Source organism: Scyliorhinus canicula, chromosome 11, assembly GCF_902713615.1.
Source record: "Scyliorhinus canicula chromosome 11, sScyCan1.1, whole genome shotgun sequence".
Taxonomy (NCBI): Eukaryota; Metazoa; Chordata; class Chondrichthyes; order Carcharhiniformes; family Scyliorhinidae; genus Scyliorhinus; species Scyliorhinus canicula.
This window is the reverse complement of record NC_052156.1, coordinates 31,522,012-31,546,448: the sequence shown is the minus strand read 5'-3', so window position 1 is coordinate 31,546,448 and position 24,437 is coordinate 31,522,012. Positions and strand designations below refer to the sequence as shown.

The following is a 24,437-nucleotide window of genomic DNA, read 5'->3' as shown; positions in this document are numbered from 1 at the left end:
GCTGCAAATGTTGGGGTGTTGTACAGCCGTTTGTCATTGGCATCAATTATCTTTCCGTCTGGGAGCCTCAAAGCCAAGAACAAAAGATCAAACTCTTGAGGCCGTAACAAATATCTTCTCAAGCTCTTTACGTATGCCCGACCAGTAGGATTTAATTTTGAACAGGATCAGACACACTGTGTATCGTCTCCTCTCTAGTTTGAACTCCAGGCACAGTGAGGATTCAGAGGGTTCTATCCTGTGTCTTAAGCTTGCTGTAACATGCAGATGTTACAATCGTTCTGTTACTGAATTGCGATCCAATTGGCACTTTCCCAGATAGTGCCCCACGTTTCCTCATCAATATTCAATGCAAGATATTTTTCCCAAGACCGCAGAGTCTCTAGTACATTCGTACAGGATCTAGACACGGGACAGAGTGTCCGCGCCGTCGTGAATGCCCATAGCGGGCCAGCACAGCGCTGAAGCGGTTCACGTCGCTCCAGTCTGACTTCCTGGCGTGCACTGGGGGCGCCGCCAACTCGCGCATGCGCAATGGCGATGCGCCAACCTACGCATGCGCGGTGGCCTTACTGAATGCTCCAGCCCCGACACAACATGGCGTGCGTGTTCTGGTGCCAGATGCGCAACAAAGTAGGCCCGGGGAGAGGGGGGAGAGGCCGGCTCACCGATTGAGGCCCCATCTGAGGCCCCACCCCGGGAACATCCCCTCACAGCCCCACAGCCAACCCCCCCACGACCCTTCGCGCAGAGTTCCCGCCGGCAGTGAGCAGGTGTGGACACTGCTTTTTCCATGCGTCCGCTCGTCCCATCCGGGCCGGAGAATCGGCGGCCCGTCTTCGTACAGCGGCCCGCTACTGGCGCCGCGCCAAATGTGCTGCTGCAAATGCCGCCGATTCTCCGCACCTCGGAGAATCGCGCACCGGCGTCGGGGCGATTCTTCGTCCCAGCATGGGGCTGGGAGAATTGCGCCCAATGTGTCATAAAACTTGCTAATTAATTGTATTGGTTCTGTAGATTACAGGGTAGTGTTGTAGGGAGAGATGTCTTATTGAGAATAAAAGTTGTAGATGTAAAAAAAGGAATATCTCGGAACATCATATTGTTGACACAGTTGTTCAAAGATGATAACGAAGCACCCCTAAGGGGGGGGACAGGGAGGAAAAGAGAGGAGGAGATCTCCCCCAAGCCTTCCCAGAGGAATAGCCTCAGATTTCACAAAGTTAATTTTAAAGCCTGAGAAGGAGCCAAATCTACCCACAATATCAGTAATAGCAGGAACAGAGACGTCAGGCTTAGACATGAATAGCAACACATCATCTGCGTATAACGCGATCTCCTGTTGTTTCTCACCACTGGACAACGCAAACATCGAAGGATTCTGTCTAATTGCCTCTGCTAGAGGTTCAAAAGCTATTGCAAACAACAATTGAGATAAAGGGCAACCCTGCCTAGTCCCTTACTCTAAAGACTAAAATTATCAGATCTATAAGTATTGATAAGAACTGCTGCCAGAGGATTTTTACGAAGGACATGTATCCACTTAACAAACTCCCTCCCAGCTTCCACAGTGTGTAGAATAAATAATTGCAGTCCAAACGGTCAAAGGTTTTCTCTGCATCTAATGAGGTCACTAAACTGTCTTATCGCCTGCTTTTGAAAGACCTGAATAATATTTAATCTCCTACCGTTGTTACAGGAGTTTGCCTTTTCTGTGCCCAGTGTGATCACCCCGCTTAATCAGGGGGAGAATTGTTTTATAGATGCAATGCCAGTATTTTAGACAACAATTTCATGTCTACGTTCAAGAGTGAAATCGGCAGGGCAGCACGGTGGCCTAGTGGTTAGCACAGCTGCCTCACGGCGCTGAGATCCCAGGTTCGATCCCGGCTCTAGGTCACTGTCCGTGTGGAGTTTGCACATTCTCCCCGTGTCTGCGTGGGTTTCGCCCCCACCACCCAAAAGATGTGCAGGGTAGGTGGATTGGCCACACTAAATTGCCCCTTAATTGGAAAAAATAATTGGGTAATCTAAATTTATAAAAAAAAAAGTGAAATCGGCCTATAGGATGCAATTTCCTCGGGCTTCTTCTCTGCCTTCAAAATTAAAGAAATATTCGTTTCTTGAAGCAACTGAAGTAGCAGACCTGCTTTGAATGAATGATTATACTTATCAATCAGAGGATTTAATAGCAAGTCTTTAAATTCCTTCTAAAATTCACTCCCAAAGCCATTAGGCTCTGGAGCCTTACCCAACAAAGATCCCTCAAGGTAAATATCACTTCCCCCTTGGAAATGGGAGCATTTAGGGTCGGGCTTTGGTCCTCCAAAACTGTTGGAAGTTTAAAGGAAGAGGAAAAAGTGTTTTAAATGTACTAGTGCATCCCCCGACTGACCTTATTTAAATTGGCATAGGAGCTTTTAAATATACAATAATATCCTGTTTTAATCATCCTGTTACCCTTGGAATTGAGCTCAACAGGAAATAGCCATAGTGTCCACCACCACCTTCGTAAGGAAAGCAAATAGCTACTGTTTGTTTTCAAACTCATGCAGCTTTTGTTTGATAAACTTTATCCTCCTCTCAGCACATTGAGTCAGCAAGGAGTCCAGTGCCATTCGGGTAGCGTTAATTTCTTTCAGCATTGAAGAGTTACGATTCTTACCATACTCCTCTCTGTTTCGGCCAATTTTACTTCAAGCTGGTGGTCCAGCATTTTACTCTTTCTGCTGTCCATGTACAAAATGACCAAGCCCCTTGCAAAGGCCTTACAAGGGGCTTGGTCATTTTGTACATGGACAGCAGAAAGAGTAAAATGCTGGACCACCAGCTTGAAGTAAAATTGGCCGAAACAGAGAGGGGGTTATCCTCATCAAATGTGAGGCCCTGAAGGGATATACCCACAAACTTTCCATGATTACACCAAGGAGTCATTCTCCTCAATGAAGAGGTGACAAAATGTGCCACAAAAAGGACACCTTCTAACGTTATCAATTCCCATGTGTCTCTGATGGATCGCCGCCAGAAATAAAAAAAAAAGAGACGCTCTCCTCCTATAGAGCAAGGTGATGTTGTCTACTGGCTCCGATACTTTTTGACCATCCTTGAAGTTACGAAAATGGATAATTGTGGGCTGGGGTTGTTGGGTGTCCCTCCGACTCCAAGACAGGATACGATGTGCCCTTTCTAATTTCATGTGCCCACCTTTCATTTCTAAATGAAGACTTGGCAGCCAGCTCTCAAAGAATTTAACTGGGAGCTTACTCTCGCCTCCTTCTGGCAAACTAACAATCCAGACGGTCTTTCTTCGGCTTCGGTTTTCCAGGTCGTTGAGGAATTCTGATATACCAGTCAACTGCTTTTCCAAGGATTGTAAGTGGAACTCTACAAAGCAAGTTACATTTTCAACAGTACTAATTCTCTCCTCCTCCGCTTTATTTAACCTTTTTTTTGTATTTTGAAGCTCTATAGAATGAGCACTGATAAATTTTACCAACAGACCTAGTTTCTCGTCAATGACCTCCATAATATTAGCAGTCATGTGTTGACAGGGGCGAGGGCCCTCTTCCGTCATCCCAGCCTTTGCATGTTGAATTGAGAGTCTGTTCACCCAGTAAGTCGTCATGTTGTGGTGTCGGCTCCATCCTCGTCACTTCTGACTGCATTTATTTTTTGGTCAACTATTTTCTTAATGTCTCTGTATTTTGTCACCAAGGTTGAGCCAGAAATCCTCCAGGGTCACAATATGGAGTTCTCACTCCTGGATTAGTTAAGCACGAGCTGTGTGAGCACGATCAATGAAAGCATTATAGGCTGAGGAGTGCCAGAGCTCACAGGAACACAGCTATTCCCGCACTCTCATCACGTGACACTCCAACATTTGAGTTTGACACTTTCAGGAAATGAACTCCGGTCCACCAGTCTGATCTTGCTTTTTTGTCATGTGCCAGCAGTCTGGATCTTATTTTTCAATGTTTTTGCTTTTTGACAACTGTTGTTTATTCTGCCATTCAACTTCACTCTGGACAGTTGCTTTGTCTCTTTGCTACAACCATTATCACTCCTTTAGTCTCTTGTTCCATTATATATGTGTCAATCTCTCTCCCTATCCCAGACCTTCTCTTTTGTTCCTCAACCTTTCAACGGCATAAAACCCATCACATTTTTCACTTCCTTAGATGAGTCATATTCAACTTTAAACTTTAGCTCTTTTCTCTCTCTTGCTCTCTCTACAGATGCTGCCAGACTTGAACATTTTCTGTTTTGTCTCAAAACGCTTTGTGAAAGTACATTTTGAAGTTTAGTCATTGTTATAATATAGGAGCTATTGCAGTCCAGCAAACTCCCATAAACAGCAATGTGATAATGACCAGATCATCTTTTTTTGTGATGTTGATTGAAGGATAGATATTGGCCCGCACACCGGGGATATCACCCTAGCTCCTCTTCGAAACAGTGTCCTAGGATCTTTTACATCCACCTGAGCATGCTGAATGTGTCCTTAATGTCTTGTCCAAAAGGCAGTGCTTCTGATAGGGCAGCACACTCTCATTACTGCGCTCGACAATCGGCTCCAAGTGTTAGCTCCCTTCTCTCTCCAGATGCTGTCAGACCTGCTGCAATTGTCCAGTATTTTCTGTTTTTGAAGCTTTGATTATTGCACTATAACCGAGGAATGGCCCTGATCCCAGGATCTTGTGACTCAAAGGCACAGTGCAAACGATTGAGCCACAGCTAACATTGTACAGAGTGCGATCCCAAATATTTGATTAGAAAATGATCTTTGCCTATCAAACATTGGTCGAGTTGATTCCAAGATGAATATGGTTTTAAATGTGTGCAAAAGGCATAATATAATTTGCACCTCATTTTTGAGCATAATGGAGATCAAATGAGGGAATGTTTAAAAATTGCCACTTAAACTTTTGACCATTATTGAACATCTAAAATTATTTGAGACAAATGTTTCCAATCAATTCTTCAAATGTGCAAACATTATAGTTATGAATCTCTCTGCCAAGATTGCCTGGTTTTCAAGTGCACTGATTTCTTGTTTAAATGGAGGACAGCAATGGGGCAGAGATCTACATTTGGGCTGATTGAGACAATTGAATTACCAAATAGCTGGGTTTGAGACAATTGAATTACCAAATAGGTGGGAATAAAAAGGGGAGCCAGAAAAGTTCATGATGACCACTATAGAGCATGAGAGCATAAATTCCCACGCAGTTTCAACATAAAACACAAATGGTTGTCAGGGTCTGACCTTTCCGAATGGCACCGTGACATTATGAAGCTACCAGTTTGAAGATGTAATTTTCTGTTTCTTTCCTGGGAAAAACAATATTTGTTGACTGTGCTCGAGACGGTTGTGCCATACAGTACAACAGTGGTGCTTGTCAAAAGGAACATTTTTAAGTTTGATCTTCTAATGTAACGTTTTCTTCAACTATGAAACTTGGCTGTCTCTAGATGCTGTAATTTACTTGTGTAACTGTTCTCTGCACCAATTTTAGTACTAATGAAGTGTGTTTCATTGACCAAGAACCAGTCGCAACCATTTTGAACTGTGGTCCAGTCAAAATCTAGAAGGTTGTGCGTAACTTCCAATTTTCAACATACCAGCATCAGACTCTATAAAACTGGTTCAACTTCAAAAGTGCTAATATTTCATTAGAATTAGCTTGAGTGCATCAAACCAACATATTCAGGAAAGTTGCGTTCAATGCTCATAATCAGGCTTAGAATGTCACAAGTCATAATTGTGAGCACAGCTACCATTTAACATATAATTCTAAATTATATACTTATTCAAACAAATGAATGGACAAAAGGACCAAAAGTAAGTTGTTGGATGTATGTGCATCTTTAATCAAAACAAATGCTTGTTTTCAACAAACTGGAATGTATATTGTGTGCTGATGGTAAACAACAATCCCGTTCTTAACTGGGAGGCGATTCCAAGTAGAAATCAATTACCTCACTAGTCACTGCCATTTACCAAACAATCCTTGCTGCAGAGTTGGAACTCTGATATAGTTGATGCTAGAATTTAGAGCTAAATTGGATGCAAGTTGGAATCCCCTTAATCGAAAAGAAACACCTTTACAATTAGGACAGTACTATGGATGTTGCGTATCTTTTTTCATTGTTGAATTATACAAATCTAATGTTCAGCAACTCGACACATGGCCAGAAGTGTTGATTTGCGAAGGCAAGGCAGCATTTAATACAGTGTGAAATGTAATAGAAAGTAATGGTTGGAAACTTGAGGCTGAGTCCAGATTAATTTGAGACTCTAGCAGCAAGATTGGAGTGTGTTGGGTTCGGAGATTGAATAGTTGATGCTTCACCTACATTTAGCTTGCATGCATCACGAGCAACAGTGAAAGTGTGGACCATAGTTTCTTTTCTGCTCGTAACAAGCTGTTATCATCTTGTCCCACCACTCTCATGAAACTCATGGTCTGCATGTTCCTCCTTCATCTGCTGCAAGGCCCTCACCCCCACACACTCCAATGATGCAGGTAACAGAGCTACTTCCATATGATTAATGGATGTGTTCAGTCTGCCCATGTCAAATGTTTATGTGCCACTTGGGCCACCTCCTGTTTTTCCTCATCTAAATCTATCATCTTATGCTTGTCTAATTTCCTCTCAAATGCATCTGTTGGATTTCACCATTCCCTATAGTAGTGAGTTCCACATTTGTTGGGTGAAGAAGTTTGGATTTTTTGGTGACTGTCTTTATAAGTTGATAGCCTGCTTATGTTCTGTCCATTTCAATTCTATTAAAACCTTAATAATATTAGGTCACCGCTCAGCCTCTTTTATCAGAGGAGCAGCATGGTAGCATTGTGGATAGCACAATTGCTTCACAGCTCCAGGATCCCAGGTTCAATTCCGGCTTGGGACACTCTGTGTGGAGTCTGCACATCCTCCCCGTGTGTGCGTGGGTTTCCTCCGGGTGCTCCGGTTTCCTCCCACAGTCCAAAGATGTGCAGGTTAGGTGGATTGGCCATGATAAATTGCCCTTAATGTCCAAAATTGCCCTTAGTGTTGGGTGGGGTTACTGGGTTGTGGGGATGGGGTGGAGGTGTTGACCTTGGGTGCGGTGCTCTTTCCAAGAGCTGGTGCAGACTCGATGCGCCGAATGGCCTCCTTCTGCACTGTAAATTCTATGAATTCTATGATGAAAAGAAAAGAGACCCATTTGGCCAACACCTTCCTGCTCGTGTACTCATTTTTTCTATCATTCTTGTAAATTAAAAAAAAAACAAGACAGACAGTCTCTCTAGTATTTATTGTGAGCTTCTCTGCCATTGGCAATAATTTAATGCAAGCACAGGGGCAAGGCATGATAGTAGTGCAGGTGTGCAGATTTGTTTTCTCTTGGGCTGAAGTATTTAATGCTTCATATTAGTCATGAATATTATACAACATAGTAAACTGATGGAGGACTGGAATGACTATATCTAAATGACAAGCCAACTCCAGGACAATGTATTGTCCAGCTGTATGTCTGTAATAATGCACTCTATCACGTTTTAACACTTCCTTGTCTTCCCTTACCCTACCCTTCCGTGACCAAGAGAATGGGTAGATGTGACCTTCGGCAATGCTGTTCTTCAACTAATGGATAGGAGGTGCCAAAGGACAGCCCAGATGACTTGTGCATCAATTTGTGTGGGGGTGGTAGGTCAAGTGCAAGTGTTACTTCAACAAAGCTGAAATTGCTAAGTTATCTGATGAATCATGGGCATTTTCCATCACACTGTAGCACTTTGCATTGCAGCAATTACACATTGACTTTAGAGTGTATTAGGCGACAAATATGAACAATATTAATTTTGCGTCGACTTGCGAAAGCTCAGCTCTGTAACATCACTAATATTTCCTTTTCCCCTTCGATCAGTTTTGTTAATTACCTGTTATTTGAAAATCTAATAGACTTATAGCAATATTAATAAACTTGCCAGCTTGCATTTCCAAGGGTTCTGCTGGATTACCGTAACAATCCGTGAAAATAAGGATGCTGTATTACCAATTGGGAACTGTGATGCAATTAGGTAAAATGTATACATTTTCTTTCCTACATTGAAAGTGCTTTGATATTTAGGTAATCAAATCTGTAAACATTTAAAGTACTGTTACGTTGTTGTCAAGAATGTTCATTAGTTAAATTATATATTTTATATTGAATAATATCCTGAAAAGTGTTCTGGATGTTTCAAATAACTGGCTCCGGAGGAAATTACATCTAGGTGCACACAGAAATGTCAATGTTGAATACATGGGGAAGCTTTAGAAATATGAAACTCAGAACTGAGTTCTGTTTGAGTAAATATATGCTACCAGAGATAAGGCATGTCTCCTGTGAATCCAAAAGTTCAACCAGGAAATGCCGATCTTCATTTCTGATGGATTGGTATTACCTGCTTCTTTTTGTTGGGGTTCAGCAGAAGCTGCTGTACGAATAGAAAAGTCTGGTATGTTCTTGCCATGTGCACATTTGGAAATGTTAGCATAGTATAACTGTTTATTATATCAACACAAAAACTAATTAGCAACTGTTAATTACACTCCAAAATTAATAAAGTGAGCAATGAGGTAAGTTAATGGGTGGCAACTGGTGAAGTGGTTAGCACTGGGACTGCGGTTCTGAGGACCCGGGTCCGAATCCCGGGTCTGAGTCCAGATTAATTTGAGACTCGAGCAGCAAGATTGGAGTATGTTGGGTTCGGAGATTGAATAGTTGATGCTTCGCCCACATTTAGCTTGCATACATCATAAGCAAAAGTGAAAGTGTGGACCATAGTTCCTTTTCTGCTCGTAACGAGCTGTTATATCATCTTGTCCCACCACTCACATGAAGCTCATGGTCTGCATGTTCCTCCTTCATCTGCTGCAAGGCCCCCACCCCCCCACACTCCAATGATGCGGGTAACAGAGCTACTTCCATATGGATTGGCCACGCTAAATTGCCCCTTAATTGAAAAAAATAATTGGGTACTCTAAATTTAAAAAAAATGTTTACCTCAGGATAATGGGTGGGATTCTCCAGCCCCTCGGCTGCATGTTTCTCGAACGTACGCTGTTCACTGCCAGTTGGATTCTATCTTCCCGCCGCTTGTCAATGGGATTTCCCATTGAAACCATCTCACTCTGCCGCGAAACCGCTGGTGGGGGGTGTGCTGCCAGCTGCAAACATGAGGTATACTATGATCTACTAAGAGATGGGAAAGGTCATTGTGAAGGAAGGAGCAGTTCATGAGGATAGTTAAATCATGATTCAAGGAATTACAATACCAGTTCCTCTAACATCTGCAGGAAAATATGTTTCAGAATCAGCTTTAATCCGTCTGGATACCATAGGAATTATAAGCATTGTAGTTTTAGAAGCAGATTGGTTTCACCCAGAAATCTTTGACCAGCTCATTTTATTTTGGAAAATCATCAAGTGGAATTACTGTAAATGATCAAAATAGTGAGGATTTTTAAAAGGTATCAGATTTTGTATAATCAAAGACAGATTATCTAACCAAATGGCCAGAATTATTCTTCCACGCGAAAAGTGTTCAGGTCGTTCTGCTGAAAACAGAAGAGAGGTTTTCAGACCAGCATCCCTTCAGAATGACTTGCAGCTTTAATAATCCTAGTTAAAACCTTGAAATGAATTCAGTGCTGCATGACTTCAGGTTGTGCAAATTATTCAAATTACATAAGGAGGCTTTCCTCTCCACAGATGGTCATATTCTAAGCTTTTAATCTCTGCCAATTGGCCATAACTGCATTTTGGGAATTTGGGTCAAAATGCAGACAGTTTCAGACTCTGAAATGTAACCTAATTAAAGACAATTTAAATACTGTTTTTTGCTCCTTGAACCAACATGCAATTGGATAGATAATGCTTTATTCAACATTTAGTAAAGTCGCTATGATTCCAGATGACCATAGGCTGCTTTCCCCTTTTGAGGGGGAGAGCTGACTGGTGATGATTTAACCTGAGCATCACCTCAGGCGAGGGGCAAGTTTGAGAAGTTGGGGCCTTCATGAATATCCTTAGCCAGCACAGGAATTGAACCCATGCCATTGGCGTCACTCTGCATCACGAACCAGCTGTCCAGCCAACTGAACTAAACCGGCCCCCATAGTTATTGAGCATGAACTATTTGTCTTTGTTTGATCACTGCTTGTGATCTCAAGGTTAATGCCTCATCGTTTTCCACCTCACAGATGCGGAGTTTCCTGCAGCTTAAGAGAGGGAAGAAGGGAGATGACCAAAAAATCTGAATACTGCTTTTGATTTTCAAATATGGTTGTGTTGTTCCTCGTGTCTTAATTAAGCTCATAGTCTCAAATGTGGAGAAGATGCTTTATTGTGAATTTGTTCTCTCTTCAGATCTTAACTTACGGCTACCTCAAATGCTGCCTGCTTGTGTGTCTATGTCCTGCTACGCGTTCTGCCTTCCGTGAAGTGTGTCGTCACTTCCTGTCCCTGTGTATATATAGCTCTCCCGTGCTCCCTCTAGTGCTTGCTCAGTTGTTTTGCATCCACTCAGATCTATGAACACCACAATGGTTTTCATATATTTTCTTCTGTGCTACCAAACATTCTTCCATGGGCATGAAAAACATTACAAACAGAAGTAGGCCATAATTTGCCCCACAAGCCTGGTCCACCATTCCACCGGGCAGCAGGGTAGCATGGTGGTTAGCATAAATGCTTCACAGCTCCAGGGTCCCAGGTTCGATTCCCGGCTGGGTCACTGTCTGTGTGGAGTCTGCACGTCCTCCCCCTGTGTGCGTGGGTTTCCTCCGGGTGCTCCGGTTTCCTCCCACAGTCCAAAGATGTGTGGGTTAGGTGGATTGGCCATGCTAAATTGCCCGTAGTGTCCTAATAAAAGTAAGGTTAAGGGGGGGGGGGTTGTTGGGTTACGGGTATAGGGTGGATACGTGGGTTGAGTAGGGTGATCATGGCTCGGCACAACATTGAGGGCCGAAGGGCCTGTTCTGTGCTGTACTGTTCTATGTTCTATCTCATGGTTAATCAACAGTGTCAATTTCGCTTTCTCTGCCCTTCATGTCCAAAAATCTAGCAATTTCCGTTTTGAGCATTTTCAATGACTGGACATCCATAGTCTTTGGGATAAAGAATTTGAATGATTCACAGCCTTTGAATGAAGAAATGTCTCCCCCTCTCAGTTCTAAATGTTATTCTAAGGCTGTGACCCCGACTTTCTCCCAGCGGCTAACCTTGTGATTTTAACTGACAGCAAATTGCGCTTAAATTAAATCAGGATTGACTGAAACCAGTATGATGTTGAGTTTAATCGGAGTTGAGATGGAATAGAACACATTAATCATTTTGCAGAAGCATGCGACCATGAGAGGTAGAGTGCTGTTCCAGTTAGAGCATGTTGGCTGGCGGTTAGAGCAGGGTAGCTGGCATTCATTAGCAGCTCTTTTTCCTTTTCTCTCTCTCCTTGGCTTGTTTGAAAATTCTCTTGAATAGCTTTTTGGCCTTCAACCCTACTTTTCAGGGACTTCTTTGTTCATACTTCCCTGTTAGCAGTTATTTATGCACAAAGCTAGGTCTAAGGCCTGATGCACTATCAATTACGACGCGACGAGAGTAGAGAGTAATCGAGGCTTTATTAAGCAGAGATGTGTAGCCTCCTACAGCTGCTGCCGAAATGGCCGCAGCTTGGTGAGCACACACATTTATACTCTGCCTACTGGGTGGAGCCAGCAGGCAGGGTTCTACCCCCGTAACTGTAGTACAGGAGCCTTACCGTATTACATCTCATATGTGATATATACAACAGTGGTGACTACCACAAGGCCTGCTAGTCAGTTGTTCATAATGGTTGTCCAGGTTCATCTGGCTCCTTTTCAGGCCAGCTTGTCATCACGTAAGAATAATCGTTCCACTAGCTCTGCTTCTAAAGAAGTAGCTTCAAGTGGAACAGAAGCTGCAGCACCATCTAATCCTTTACCTATTTCAAGCTGTTTTCACTTCATTTGGGTTTACATGTATTCATACACGCGCGCACACAACATTGCTTATTTATAATAGAACCCCCATCATAAGATGGAGAACTTCATTTGATCTTTTGCTTTCAATCTTGTGTTTTCAACTGATGGCCAAGGCTTGATTATTGATTTGGTGGTTCAGTTGACACTTCCGGCATGTCTGATAACACAGCAGTGCATCAGGATTATCAGGACTACCAAACATTGAGCATTACTGAGACCATTCTTGTTCTGGGATTTTGACCACACTTCATCTTCTAGTTTGTTTACTGTTATTCAGGCATTGTTCTGGATTGTGCTACTTCTTTTAATGACGGGCAGGGTAGGGGTGAATGTGGGTTACTAAATTCTACTACGGCATCTCTGGCTTCTTGCTACATTTCCGATATGTACTTGGGTTGCATTATTAATTCTCACAGGGATTATATAGTAATTTTACAGGGTTTAAAACAAAGGTTGGCTTCTTGACCTGACAAAAGTATAGCTTCTGCAATTATCTCATGACTTTTGGTTTGGACTTCTGGGTCATTCAGTACTCTAACTTGTGTTTTTAGTGCCCTCTGCAATGCTTTATATTCATCAGATCCTGCCTTGATTTGTTTTGGTCAAATTTCCTTCAGATCCCTTGTATCCTCATATCCACTCAGTTTAAACCTCATAATGCCTCTAATCTTTGTTGGGTAAGGTTGGGGGAGCTGGTGTCTGCTGGTGGGAGATTCGTTCATCAGCTTCTCCAACATTCCTTAACTGTTCGTTGCATCATATTGTTGTAAAATTCCGCAAGGTTTCATTTTCCCTGTTCTCTTATTACCTATTTTCTTTTCTAATGTCACCTGCATCAGCAAGGCAAAGTGGTTTCTTGGATTAAGACAAAGATGCACATGTGTATCGATGGTCTTTGGATTACAGTGTTGCAGTATTGTAACACTCTTACAAGTCCCCTGAGACCATACGACTACTTTTTCAATCCCATGAATGTTTCTGCCTCTTGCCGTTTTTGCAGTGACCTCCAGACCTCTACCATCGGAGTAAAAGAATTCTCCTCAATTCCCTGCTGACCCAGATGGAGTAGCTCTCTTTCCCATTCAAAATGCCATAAGCCCTCTGTTTAAAGTATTTGAGAATTGTTAGGATTTGATGAGCCAAGCAGTACGCTATCACTTGCGTTTCTTGAGCATTATTATCTTTTTGTTGTATGGTAACTGACTTATTCGCAGAGGCTTCTCAAATTACAAATAACAAATGATGTGTGATGCTGATGTTTGGGGCGTTGTCTCCACAGTGCCGAGCATGTTAGCAGCACAACGAGAAGTGTTTATTCCCAAATTCATGTGTACCTGTTGCCTCCATCTGGAACTCCAGGAAAGGGATCAGCTTCCACACACTCTTTTCAGAATGTATAGCATTGGCTCGGCAGGTTGGACCAATTTGTTTTGAGGCTGAACCTTTTGCCACCATGCTGGACAGATCAATCCAAGTATCAAAAATGAAATTGCTGAGGCAATCTACAGCAGCAGATTGCAGTCCTAATCTGGGATGTTGGTCACGGCAGAGCAATAGCCAATGCTGGTATTACTGCGAACCAAATGGTTGAAGGCTCTCGCGATTATTTAGTCTCCTTTTTAAAAAAATGAAAAATATAAGAGCTGTAACTCATGAAATGCTGACCTTTAGCTTTTCATGTTACACTCTTCCTGGTGTATTACTAGGCTGGAAATGGAAGAGGAGATTGCATAATAATGTCATCAAACTGTTGGTTTTTTTTTAGATATAATTCACAACGTATGGAATAATTATTTTGATGTGGTGCATCTAATAACTTTAAAAATCAAGTCCTTGTCAAAAAAATAGACTATTGGGTATCTTGGAGGGCAGTAATGCTACCCTCCTTCATATCAGTTTTGCAGAGTGTTCAAAGACCTGGACACCAGGGAAAACTAAAGTTTAAAGTAGTGAGAGATATCCTCAGCACAGCCTGCAGTGCAATTCTACTCTATGTTTAAACTGGGCCAAGACATTATTCTATTTCTCATTTCGCTGAATATTTACACGCAAGATTTCCAAAGTTAGTCTTTCATCGCTATTTGATCAAACCCAATTAGGCAGTGTGTTTGCATTTCAGCTTCATGCTTGATTCTTCTTGCCACTGTCTACAATTTAAACTCTAATCTCCTCAGAACTAAAAATTACTCCTAAAAGATTACTATACTTCGAAACATGGAAAGAAAATAGAAGGAGGAGGAGGCCAGTCAACCCTTTGAGCCTGCACCGCCATTCATTATGATCATGGCTGATCATCAAATTCAGTACTCTGATCCTGCCTACTCCCCATATTCCTTGGTCCCTCAGCCCCAAGAACCATATCAGATTCCTTCTTGAAATCTCACAACAATTTGTTCTCAAATACATTCCGGGGTAGTGAATTCCACAAATTCATCACTCTGAGTGAAGGAATTTCTCCTCGCCTGAGTCCTAAAAGGTTGACCCCTTATCCTCGAGCTATGACCCCTAGTTCTGGACTCCTCCACCATCGGGAACATTATTTCTGAATCTACCCTATCTAATCCGATTGGAATTTACAAGTTTCTATGAGATCCCCTCTCGCTCATCTAAACTGGAATGAATATTTCCCAACTGACTTAGTCTCTCCTCATGTGGCAGTCCCTCCATCCCAGGAATCAGTCTGATAAACCTTCACTGCACTCCCTCCAGAGCAAGACCATCCTTCCTCATAACAGTACCAAAACTGCCCACAATGCTCCAGCGATGGCATCAACAACATCCTATACAATTGCAGTAAAACATTCCTGCACTCGAATCGTTTTTTTGAGCACTTTTATAGAGGAATGAAAAATGAAATGAAATGAAAATCGCTTTTTGTCACGAGGAGGCTTCAATGAAGTTACTGTGAAAAGCCCCTAGTCGCCACATTCCAGCGCCTGTCCGGGGAGGCTGGTACGGGAATCGAACCGTGCTGCTGGGTCTGCTTTAAAAGCCAGCGATTTAGCTCAGTGAGCTAAACCAGCCCCTATGTTCTCCAGCTGTGAGGAATGTTTTTGATTTGGCGACAAGCTAGCAACCTGTCCGAAGAATAGCTAGATATGGATACCGACGGAGGTCTGCCTTAGTACACCACTAGGTGTGGGGTGAGAATTAGAATGGAATTACATGACATTAAATATGTGGCATTTGTAAACCCCACCGAAAAGATTTTTTTTACCAGCAGCATGAAATAACAGATATTTTGAGCTCGCCAATTCAGCTGCCTGCCAAGCTTCTATGGTCATAACTGGTACAGAGTTGTGTTAATACTGCGAAAACTAGCTTTTGGTCACTTTTTAAATCGGTGATTGAGGTTTTAATTCAGTTTGAGGGAGAGAAGAGTGGTTAGCACTGTTGCTTCGCAGCAGCAGGAGCCCGGGTTCGATTTCTGGCTTGGGTCAATGTCTGTGCGGAGTCTGCATGTTCTCGCCGTGTCTGCGTGGGTTTCCTCCGGGTGCTCCGGTTTCCTCCCACAAGTCCCAAAAGACGTGCTTGTTAGGTGAATTGGACATTCTGAATTCTCCCGCTGTGTACCCAAACAGGTGCTGAAGTGTGGTGACTAGGGGCTCTTCACAGTAACTTCATTGCAGTGGTAATGTAAGCCTACTTGTGACACTAATAAACATTATTATTATTATATTTTACTCTTGAGTAAGAGCAATTATGAAGACCGAGATGGCTAAGGTGAACTGGGAAATTGGGTAAAGCGATAGTAAGGAAGAGATGCAGTTGCAGACATTTATACAGTCCCAAAGGCCTACAGCACAGAAAAAGCCCTTTGGCCCATGTCTGTGCTGGTCAAAAACAACCACCTAAGTATTCTTTTTTTATTATAAATTTAGAGTACCCAATTATTTTTTTCTCCAATTCAATTTTGCCAATCCACCTAACCTGCGCATCTTTGGGTTGTGGGGATGAAACCGTCGCAGACATGGGGAGAATGTGCAAACTCCACACGGACAGTGACCCAGGGCCTGGATTTGAACCTGGGTCCTCGGCACTGCAGTCCCAGTGCTAACCACTGCGCCACATGCTTCCCTCTCACCCAAGTATTCTAATTCCATTTTCCAGCACTTGGCCCATAGCCTTGTATGCCTTGGCATTGCAAGTGCACATCTTTTTTTTTTTTAAATACTTTTTATTGAAGAAATTTTTCAGAGTACAAACATTTTAACCCCCCCTACATTTGAATTATATCAACGCAAAGTCAAACCCCCCTACTTAACAAGAATCCCCCCCACCCCCTACCCGCGCGCCCCCTCCCCCCCCCTCCCCTCCCCCACACCCTCCCCCCCCCCCCCCCCCCCCCCCTCCCTCCCGCCCTCCCCTCCCCTCCCGGGTTGCTGCTGTCACGACCCCAGTTTCTATCTCTGATCTAAGAGGTCCAGGAAGGGTTGCCATCGCCTGAAAAACCCCTGCACCGACCCTCTCAGGGCGAATTTGATTCTTTCCAATTGGATGAAGTTTGCCATGTCGTTTAACCAGGTGTTAACACTTGGCGGCCTTGCGTCCCTCCACTGAATCAAGATCCTCCTCCGAGCCACCAAGGACGCAAAGGCTAATATTCCAGCCTCCCTCGCCTCCTGTACCCCCGGCTCCACCCCAACCCCGAAGATCGCAAGTCCCCATCCTGGCTTGACCCTGGACCCCACCACTCTCGACACCGTCCCTGCCACCCCCTTCCAGAACTCCTCCAGTGCCGGACATGCCCAAAACATGTGTGCATGATTCGCAGGGCTTCCCGAACATCTGACACACCTGTCTTCACCCCCGAAAAACCGACTCATCCTTGTCCCCGTCATGTGGGCTCTATGCAGTACTTTAAATTGAATGAGACTCAGTCTCGCACATGACGACGACAAGTTGACCCTCTCTAGGGCGTCTGCCCATGTCCCATCCTCTATCTGTTCCCCCAGCTCTACCTCCCACTTGTCTTTCAACTCCTCTACTGGTACCTCCTCCACCTCCTGCATAATCTTATAAATGTCCGAGATCTTCCCCTCCCCGACCCAGACCCCCGACAGCACCCTATCACTCGCCCCCCTGTCGGGAAGCACGGGAAACCCCTCTACCTGTCGTCTGGCAAATGCCTTCACTTGGAGGTACCTGAACGTGTTCCCCGGGGGGAGCCCGAATTTCTCCTCCAGCTCTCCCAAGCTCGCAAACCTCCCCTCTACAAACAAGTCCTTCAGTTGCCTAATGCCCACCCTCTGCCAGCTCAGAAATCCCCCTCCTGTATTTCCCGGTGCAAATCTGTGGTTCCCTCTTAGTGGCGCCCCTATCAGACCTCCCACTTCCCCCCTGTGTCGCCTCCACTGCCCCCAGATCTTGAGGGTGGCCGCCACCACCGGGCTCGTGGTATACCTCGTGGGAGGGAGCGGCCATGGTGCTGTTACCAGTGCCCCTAAGCTTATGTTGCCACAGGACGCCCTCTCCATACGCTTCCAAGCTGCCCCCTCCCCTTCCATCATCCACTTTCGTACCATCGATGCATTTGCCGCCCAGTAATATCCTGAAAGATTGGGTAACGCCAGTCCTCCACTATCCCTACTCCGCTCCAAAAAGACCCTTCTAACTCTAGGGGTGCCATGTGCCCACACGTACCCCATGATACTACTCGTTACCTTCTTGAAAAAGGCCCTAGGGAGGAAGATGGGCAGACACTGGAACAAAAACAAGAACCTCGGGAGGACCGTCATTTTAACTGACTGCACCCTCCCTGCCAGCGACAGCGGCACCATGTCCCACCTCTTAAACTCCTCCTCCATCTGTTCCACCAGCCTAGAAAAGTTCAGCTTGTGGAGGGTCCCCCAGTTCTTTGCCACCTGCACCCCCAAGTACCTGAAACTTTTTACTGCTCTTTTGAAGGGGAGCCTCCCAATTCCCTCCCCCTGGTCTCCCGAGTGTATTACAAAGACCTCACTTTTCCCCAGATTTAATTTATATCCCGAAAAGTCCCCGAACTCCGCTAGTATTTCCATAACCTCCGGCATTCCCCCCTCCGGGTCTGCCACATACAGCAACAGGTCATCCGCATAGAGCGAGACCCGATGTTCCTCCCCTCCCCTTGTCAGTCCCCTCCACCCCCCTGAACCCCTCAGTGCCATCGCTAACGGTTCAATCGCTAATGCAAAGAGTAAGGGGGATAGGGGCAAGTGCACATCTAACTACTACTTAAATGTTATGAGCATCTCTGCCTCCACCACCCTTACAGACAGGGAGTTCCAGACTCCCACCACCCTCTAGGCGAAATGGATTTTCCTCAAAACCCTCCCGCTCCTGTTACCTTCCGTAAATCCATGCACCCTGGTCATTGATTCCTCCACCAAGGGGAAACATTTCCGAAGTACTTCATAACACCAGCAAAGATACATTCCAGTGAGAAAGAAAACTCTATGGTTAGGACACACCATCAGTGGCAAACTAAGGAAATTAAAGATAGCCCATGATGTTTGGTGGCAGGTAAGACAATTGGACAAAACGTAAAAATCAGCGGAGGAAATGGCCAAGTTACTGAATATATTTAAGAAGGATATCGACTTCTCGACTTTTAAGGAGCATGTGGAGAGTATCAGAGCAAAGCATTGAAATAGAGGATTTGCCATGTTCATAGTGAATGGTAGAGCAGGCTCGAAGCAGCCATTATTTTCCATGTTTAATAAGGAAGGAGAGAATAGAGTATGAGCGAAAGCTAGCTAGAAAAGTGAAAACTAGTGAGAGTTTCTTTAGGTATTTTGAAAGGCAACGAGTAAGTAAAGTGTGTTAGTCCTCTCGAGACAGTGAGACTGGGGAATTAGTAATGGAAAATAAGAAATGGCAATTGAATTTAATACATGTTTTGTGTCGGTCTTCATTTAAAAATAACAATCCAGAAAATAATTGTTAAACCAAGCAGTAAAATGGAGATAGGAACCAAACCGTTCCAAACATCTGGGAAAGGGTAATGACAAAATTATTAGAAGCAAAATCTGACCAGTCCCCAGGTCTTGATGGACTTCATCCTATGGTCTTAACGTGGCTGCTTAGATAGGAGATGCATTGGTTGTAATTTTCCAAAATTCCCTAGATTCAGAAATGATCCGATCATATTTTTTAAAAAATAAATTGAGTGCCCAATTAATTTTTTCCAATTAAGGGGCAATTTAGTAACTTGGCCATTTCCTCTGCTGATTTTTACGTTTTGTCCAATTGTCTTACCTGCCAATCCACCTACCCTGCATATCTTTGGGTTGTGGGGGTGAGACCCACGCAGACACGGGGAGAATGTGCAAACTCCACACGGACAGCGACCCAGAGCCGGGATCGAACCTGGGACCTCGGCTCCGTGAGGTAACAATGCTAACCACTGCATCACCGTGCTAATGATCTGATCATATCAAATGTAACCCCTCTATTTAGAAAGAAGGGAAACTGAAAGTCGTAAATTTCAGACCAGTTAGCTTAACATTTGTCATTGGGGAATGCTGGAATCTATTGCGAAGGCAGTTGTAGCTGGACACAGAAAATCTCAATGCAATTAGGCAAAGCCAACATCGTTTTCTGGAAAGGAAGTAGTGTTTTACTAACTTATAAGACTTTGTTGAGCAAGTAACAAGCAATGTTGATAAAGGGAAACCTGAGGTGTACTTAGATTTCCAGAAGGTATTTGATAAGGTGCCACATCAATGGAAGCTTACTACACAAAATAAGAGCTCATAGTACAGGGGGCAACATATTAGCATGGATAGAGGATTGGTTTCATTAATAGAAAACGGAGTAAGTATAAATGAGTCATTTTTAGGTTGGCAAGGTGTGACAAATGGAGTGTCCCAGGCATCAGTGCTGGGGCCTCAACTATTCACACCATGATTGGGCTGATGGAGCCGAATGTGTGGTTCCTAAATGTGTGTTGATGACATAAAAGGTAGGAAAGCAAGTTGAAAGGGTCTGTGAAGGGATGGACCTTGGTTAAGCGACTGGACAAATATATGGCAGGTGGAGTATAACGTGAACTTGTCCACTTTGGCAGGAAGAAAAAAATGGAGAGCGATTGCAGAACTCGGTAGTACAGAAGGATCTGGGTGTTCTGGTACATGAATGGTCTTCATTTCCGATCGAGATGAGATGAATCTTTTTGTCTTGAGGGTCGTGAGTCTGTGGAACTCTCTTCCCAGAGAGCCGTGGAGCCAGGGTCATTGAACATTCCTGAGGCAGAGGTAGATAGAGTCAAAGGGTAGTCAAAGGATAATGGGGGTAGGCAAGAAAGTGTTGAAGCCACAATCCGATCAGCCATGACCTTCCCGGATGGCAGAACAGATTCCAGGGGCCAAATAGTCTCCTGCTACCCCTAGGGTAACCCCTTGGGTGGGTCAATTATGACAAGGATGCCGGGATCCTACAGCAAGATCTGGACAGGTTGGGCGAGTGGGCAAATCAATGACAGATGCAGTATAATTTGGATAAGTGTGAGGTTACTCACTTTGGAAGCAAAAACAGGAAGGCAGATTACTACCTGAATGGTTGGTTGTAAATTGGAAGAGGGGAGTGTGCAGCGGGACCTGGGTGTCCTTGTGCACCATTCGCTGAAGGTAAGCATGCAGGTGCAGCAGGCGGTAAAGAAAGCTAATGGTATGTTGGCCTTCATTACGAGAGGTTTCGAGTATAGAAACAGGGATGTGTTGCTGCAATTGTACAGGGCCTTGGTGAGGCCACACCTGGAGTATTGTGTGCAGTTTTGGTCTTCTCTGAGGAAGGATGTTCTTTCTCTCAGGAATGCAGCGAAGGTTTACCAGACCTTCCAAGTTGGCGGGACTGTCATATGAGGAGAGATTGAGTAGGTTGGGATTGTTCTCGCTGGAGTTCAGAAGAATAAGGGGGGAAATCTCATAGAAACTTGTAAAATTCTAACAGGACTAGACAGGGTAGATGCATGGAAGATGTTACCAATGATGGGTGTGTACAGAACCAGGGGTCACAGTCTGATTCAGGGTAAACCATTTCGGAAAGAGATAAGGAGACATTTCCTGTGGTGAGCCTGTGGAATTCATTACCACAGGAAGTAGATGATGCTAAAATGTTGAATATATTCAAGAGATAGCTGGATATAGCACTTGGGGAGAATGGGATCACTTAATGGGATTAAAGGCTGTGGGGAGAAATCAAGATTCGGCTATTGAGTTGGATGATCAGCCATGATCGTAATGAATGGCGGAGCAGGCGCGAGGGGCCAAAGATCCATGTCCTGCTCCTATCTTCTATGTATCTATGTAATCCATACATTTGTACATATGGTGTTATCCACGCCGCATCAAAGGTTACCATGCTTACTTGTATCTTGTCTTTTATTAAGCAAGCGGTTAATGTAGGTATGCAGACTATAGAGAGTTACTGTTATTCTGGGTGGGGGCAGTTAACTGCAGTTTAGGGTTGACCTATATACATGTTATTATCTAAAACCGTTAATACCATAATCACATGATAGATTTGATCCTGGCATAACCATGGACTGGTGCTGGGAGACTACATGCTCGGCTGTTTCATCAAATCTCTCTCCTGTCTGGGACTTTTAAAAAAAACAATGTTTTTTGCCCCAGGGCACCTTTAATATAATTCAGCAATCTGTTCCTTCTCCATATTTCTTAGAACTTTAGACATTTTTAAAATTTATTGAATCGTAATGAAAATGCAAGCTCATAAATGGGGAGAAACTTTATAATCCAGCATTTAAAATTATATCATTTTGATCAAGGTGGAAAATTAATATTTTCTTTAATCATAACCTGCTATGATCTACAGTTAGTATGCACAAATACTCGCATTACTCAAACTAACTATGGTCTGGGAACCTTTTCAATAATTTCAGTGGCTAAATGCGTAACAAATAAATATTTATTTTGAACTTCTGCAGTAGATTTTAAAATTTCAAGTCCAACATCTATTCAATGCTTGAAATTGTGAAACCGGGTTACAGACATGAGATGGCTGGTTTAGCACAGGGATAAAGAGCTGGCTTTTAAAGCAGACCAAGGCAGGCCAGCAGCACGGTTCAATTCCCGTACCAGCCTCCCCCAATAGGTGCCGGAATGTGGCGACTCGGGGCTTTTCACAGTAATTTCCTTTGAAGCCTACTTGTGACAATAAGCGATTTTCATGTCATTTTGTTCATTTCATTTCATTTCATGTACTGTAAAATGGAGGTCATGAAATACGTTGTAGCTGGCCTGAAGACCCGTTGTATTCATCAGAAAATGTTCCTCCCAAAATGAACCCTTCAATTAATTGAACGGCTATCAAAGTAAGCCAGAGCCAAAAGTCCTTCCAGATAAATACAGTTCCAAGGACTATCCACAATAAGTGTAAATCATCTACTTACTCTGATGACCAGTTGAAGAAGGATCCATGTTAAATTTTGAGTCGGGCCATTGGTAAATAAGTTCGGAGGTGCTTCATGTCAAGGGTAGTAGAAGTGTGGAACTCTGCACAAAAGCTGTAGATCAGGCTTGCCCACCCTTTTCACTTGGCAGGGTGGTGGTGGTGGGGGTCTAATTTCCATTCATACTCCGGGTCGAAGAGCAAATTTCTGGAAGGTACGGTTTGCACAGCAATAAACATGAATTTCAAAAAAAGAATGTGGAATGAAGGAAAAAACAACTTTTTGATCAAAAATAATATCAAAGCAATGAACTAAGTTTTTTTTTAAAAAAGGTAACTAATAAAAATGGCCATTAGAGTGTGAGAAAGTTGGTGTGTTTGTGTCCAGCTCACTCGCAGTGTGTGCCCACGAGTCACACTCGCCCACTGTCTGACTAGGTGAGTTGTGTATATTGGTGTGTGGGGGTGAGGGTGAATGAGAACCGCGAGACCGAAAGTAAGTCAGTAAATTTCAGGAGAATGCTCGTCTTTGTGTTGCCTGTCTCCCACTTCAAATTGTGATGATGTTGGATGATGTGGTGAGGTTTGTTGCTGGCACAGATCATAATGATGGTCCTGTGGCCTGACATACCTATAAAGATGGAATAAAGAATAAATATGTGCAGTTACGCACGTGACTGCAGAGATGGATTATGCGACGTCAGAGTCATAGTTATACATTTGCTGCAGTATTTGTACAAGAACACGTCCTTGCCTAAGCTTTTGTTACCATGCTGTTTACTGCCTTCCAGCTATTGACTTTGATTACCAACCTTGCAAAGGGGGCATGACCCGCTGAGTCCTATTTGCCCATCTGTGCTCTGTGCCTTCTGTTGTAAGTTTTATTCAGCAGGAGAAAAATAAGTATTCAGTACCGTGAAATCCGTATTGCAACTGCAGCATTGTTCTAGAACTATATTCACAACTTTCTTGTAAGCTATTCACCTACAGAAGCTTTTGAATGTTTGCTGCATTCTGTGCAATTCATTTTGGCTTCTTGTTTTTATGGGGCGGCAGGGTACACAATGGTTAGCACTGCTGACCCGGGTTCAGCTCCAGCCTTGGGTGACTGCCTGTGTGGAGTTGGAACATTTTCTCCCTGTCTGCTGGAGTTTCCTCCTGGGTCCTCCGGTTTCCTCCCACAGTCCATAGATGTGTAAGGTAGGTAGATTGACCGTGCTAAATTGACCCTTCGTGACTGGGGCTGGTTTAGCACGAGGCTAAATCACTGGCTTTGAAAGCAGACCAAGGCAGGCCAGCTGCGCGGGTTCAATTCCCGTACCAGCCTCCCCGACCAGGCACTGGAATGTGGCGACTGGGGCTTTTCACAGTAACTTCATTTGAAGCCTACTTGTGACAAATAGTGATTTTCATTTCATTTTCATAACAGGGTGGGGTTACAGAGAGTGGGAGTGTGGGCCTGAGTGGGGTGCCTCTTCGGAGGGTTGGTGTCGGCTCGACAGGCCAAATGGCCGCCTCCTGTACTGCAGGGATTATATGATCACTCCACTGCAGTTTCACGAGGTCAGTGGATCATCTTGGAGAAAGTAAAGTGACACACTGGTGTCACCTTGCCCATCATCTCTAACTTCAGCACCAACCCATGTTCAAGTCTCTATATGTGAAAATGGATTGACTGTCATCTTCATTTCTTCTCCTCTCATTCCTTGAATATTCCCCAGCTTTCCCACCTGTATGACATCTGCTGTGTAGTAATACAGAACTTGAATATTTTTGAAAAGAGACACATCAAGTTGAAGCTTTTCTTTTTTTTTAAACTTATTTTTTTTTTTAATATAATTTTTATTGGAATTTTTTACAGAAAATATAAAACATAACGACAAACAATGAAATGCAACAAAATAACCCATAATAACTGTGACACCCCCAGACCGTATCGGCGCATGTATCACATCCCCCCACCCCCCCAACCCTAATGAACAACAAAAGAACTTAAAAAATATTAAAAT

The 24,437-nt window shown here is 43.7% G+C and overlaps 1 protein-coding gene across 3 annotated transcripts in view; it reads left to right on the top strand.

Moving 5' to 3' along the window:
- iqsec1b (IQ motif and Sec7 domain ArfGEF 1b) overlaps positions 1–24,437 on the top strand; it is a 577,194-nt gene that overhangs the window by 218,200 nt on the left and 334,557 nt on the right. The gene's annotated exons all lie outside the window — the stretch shown is intronic.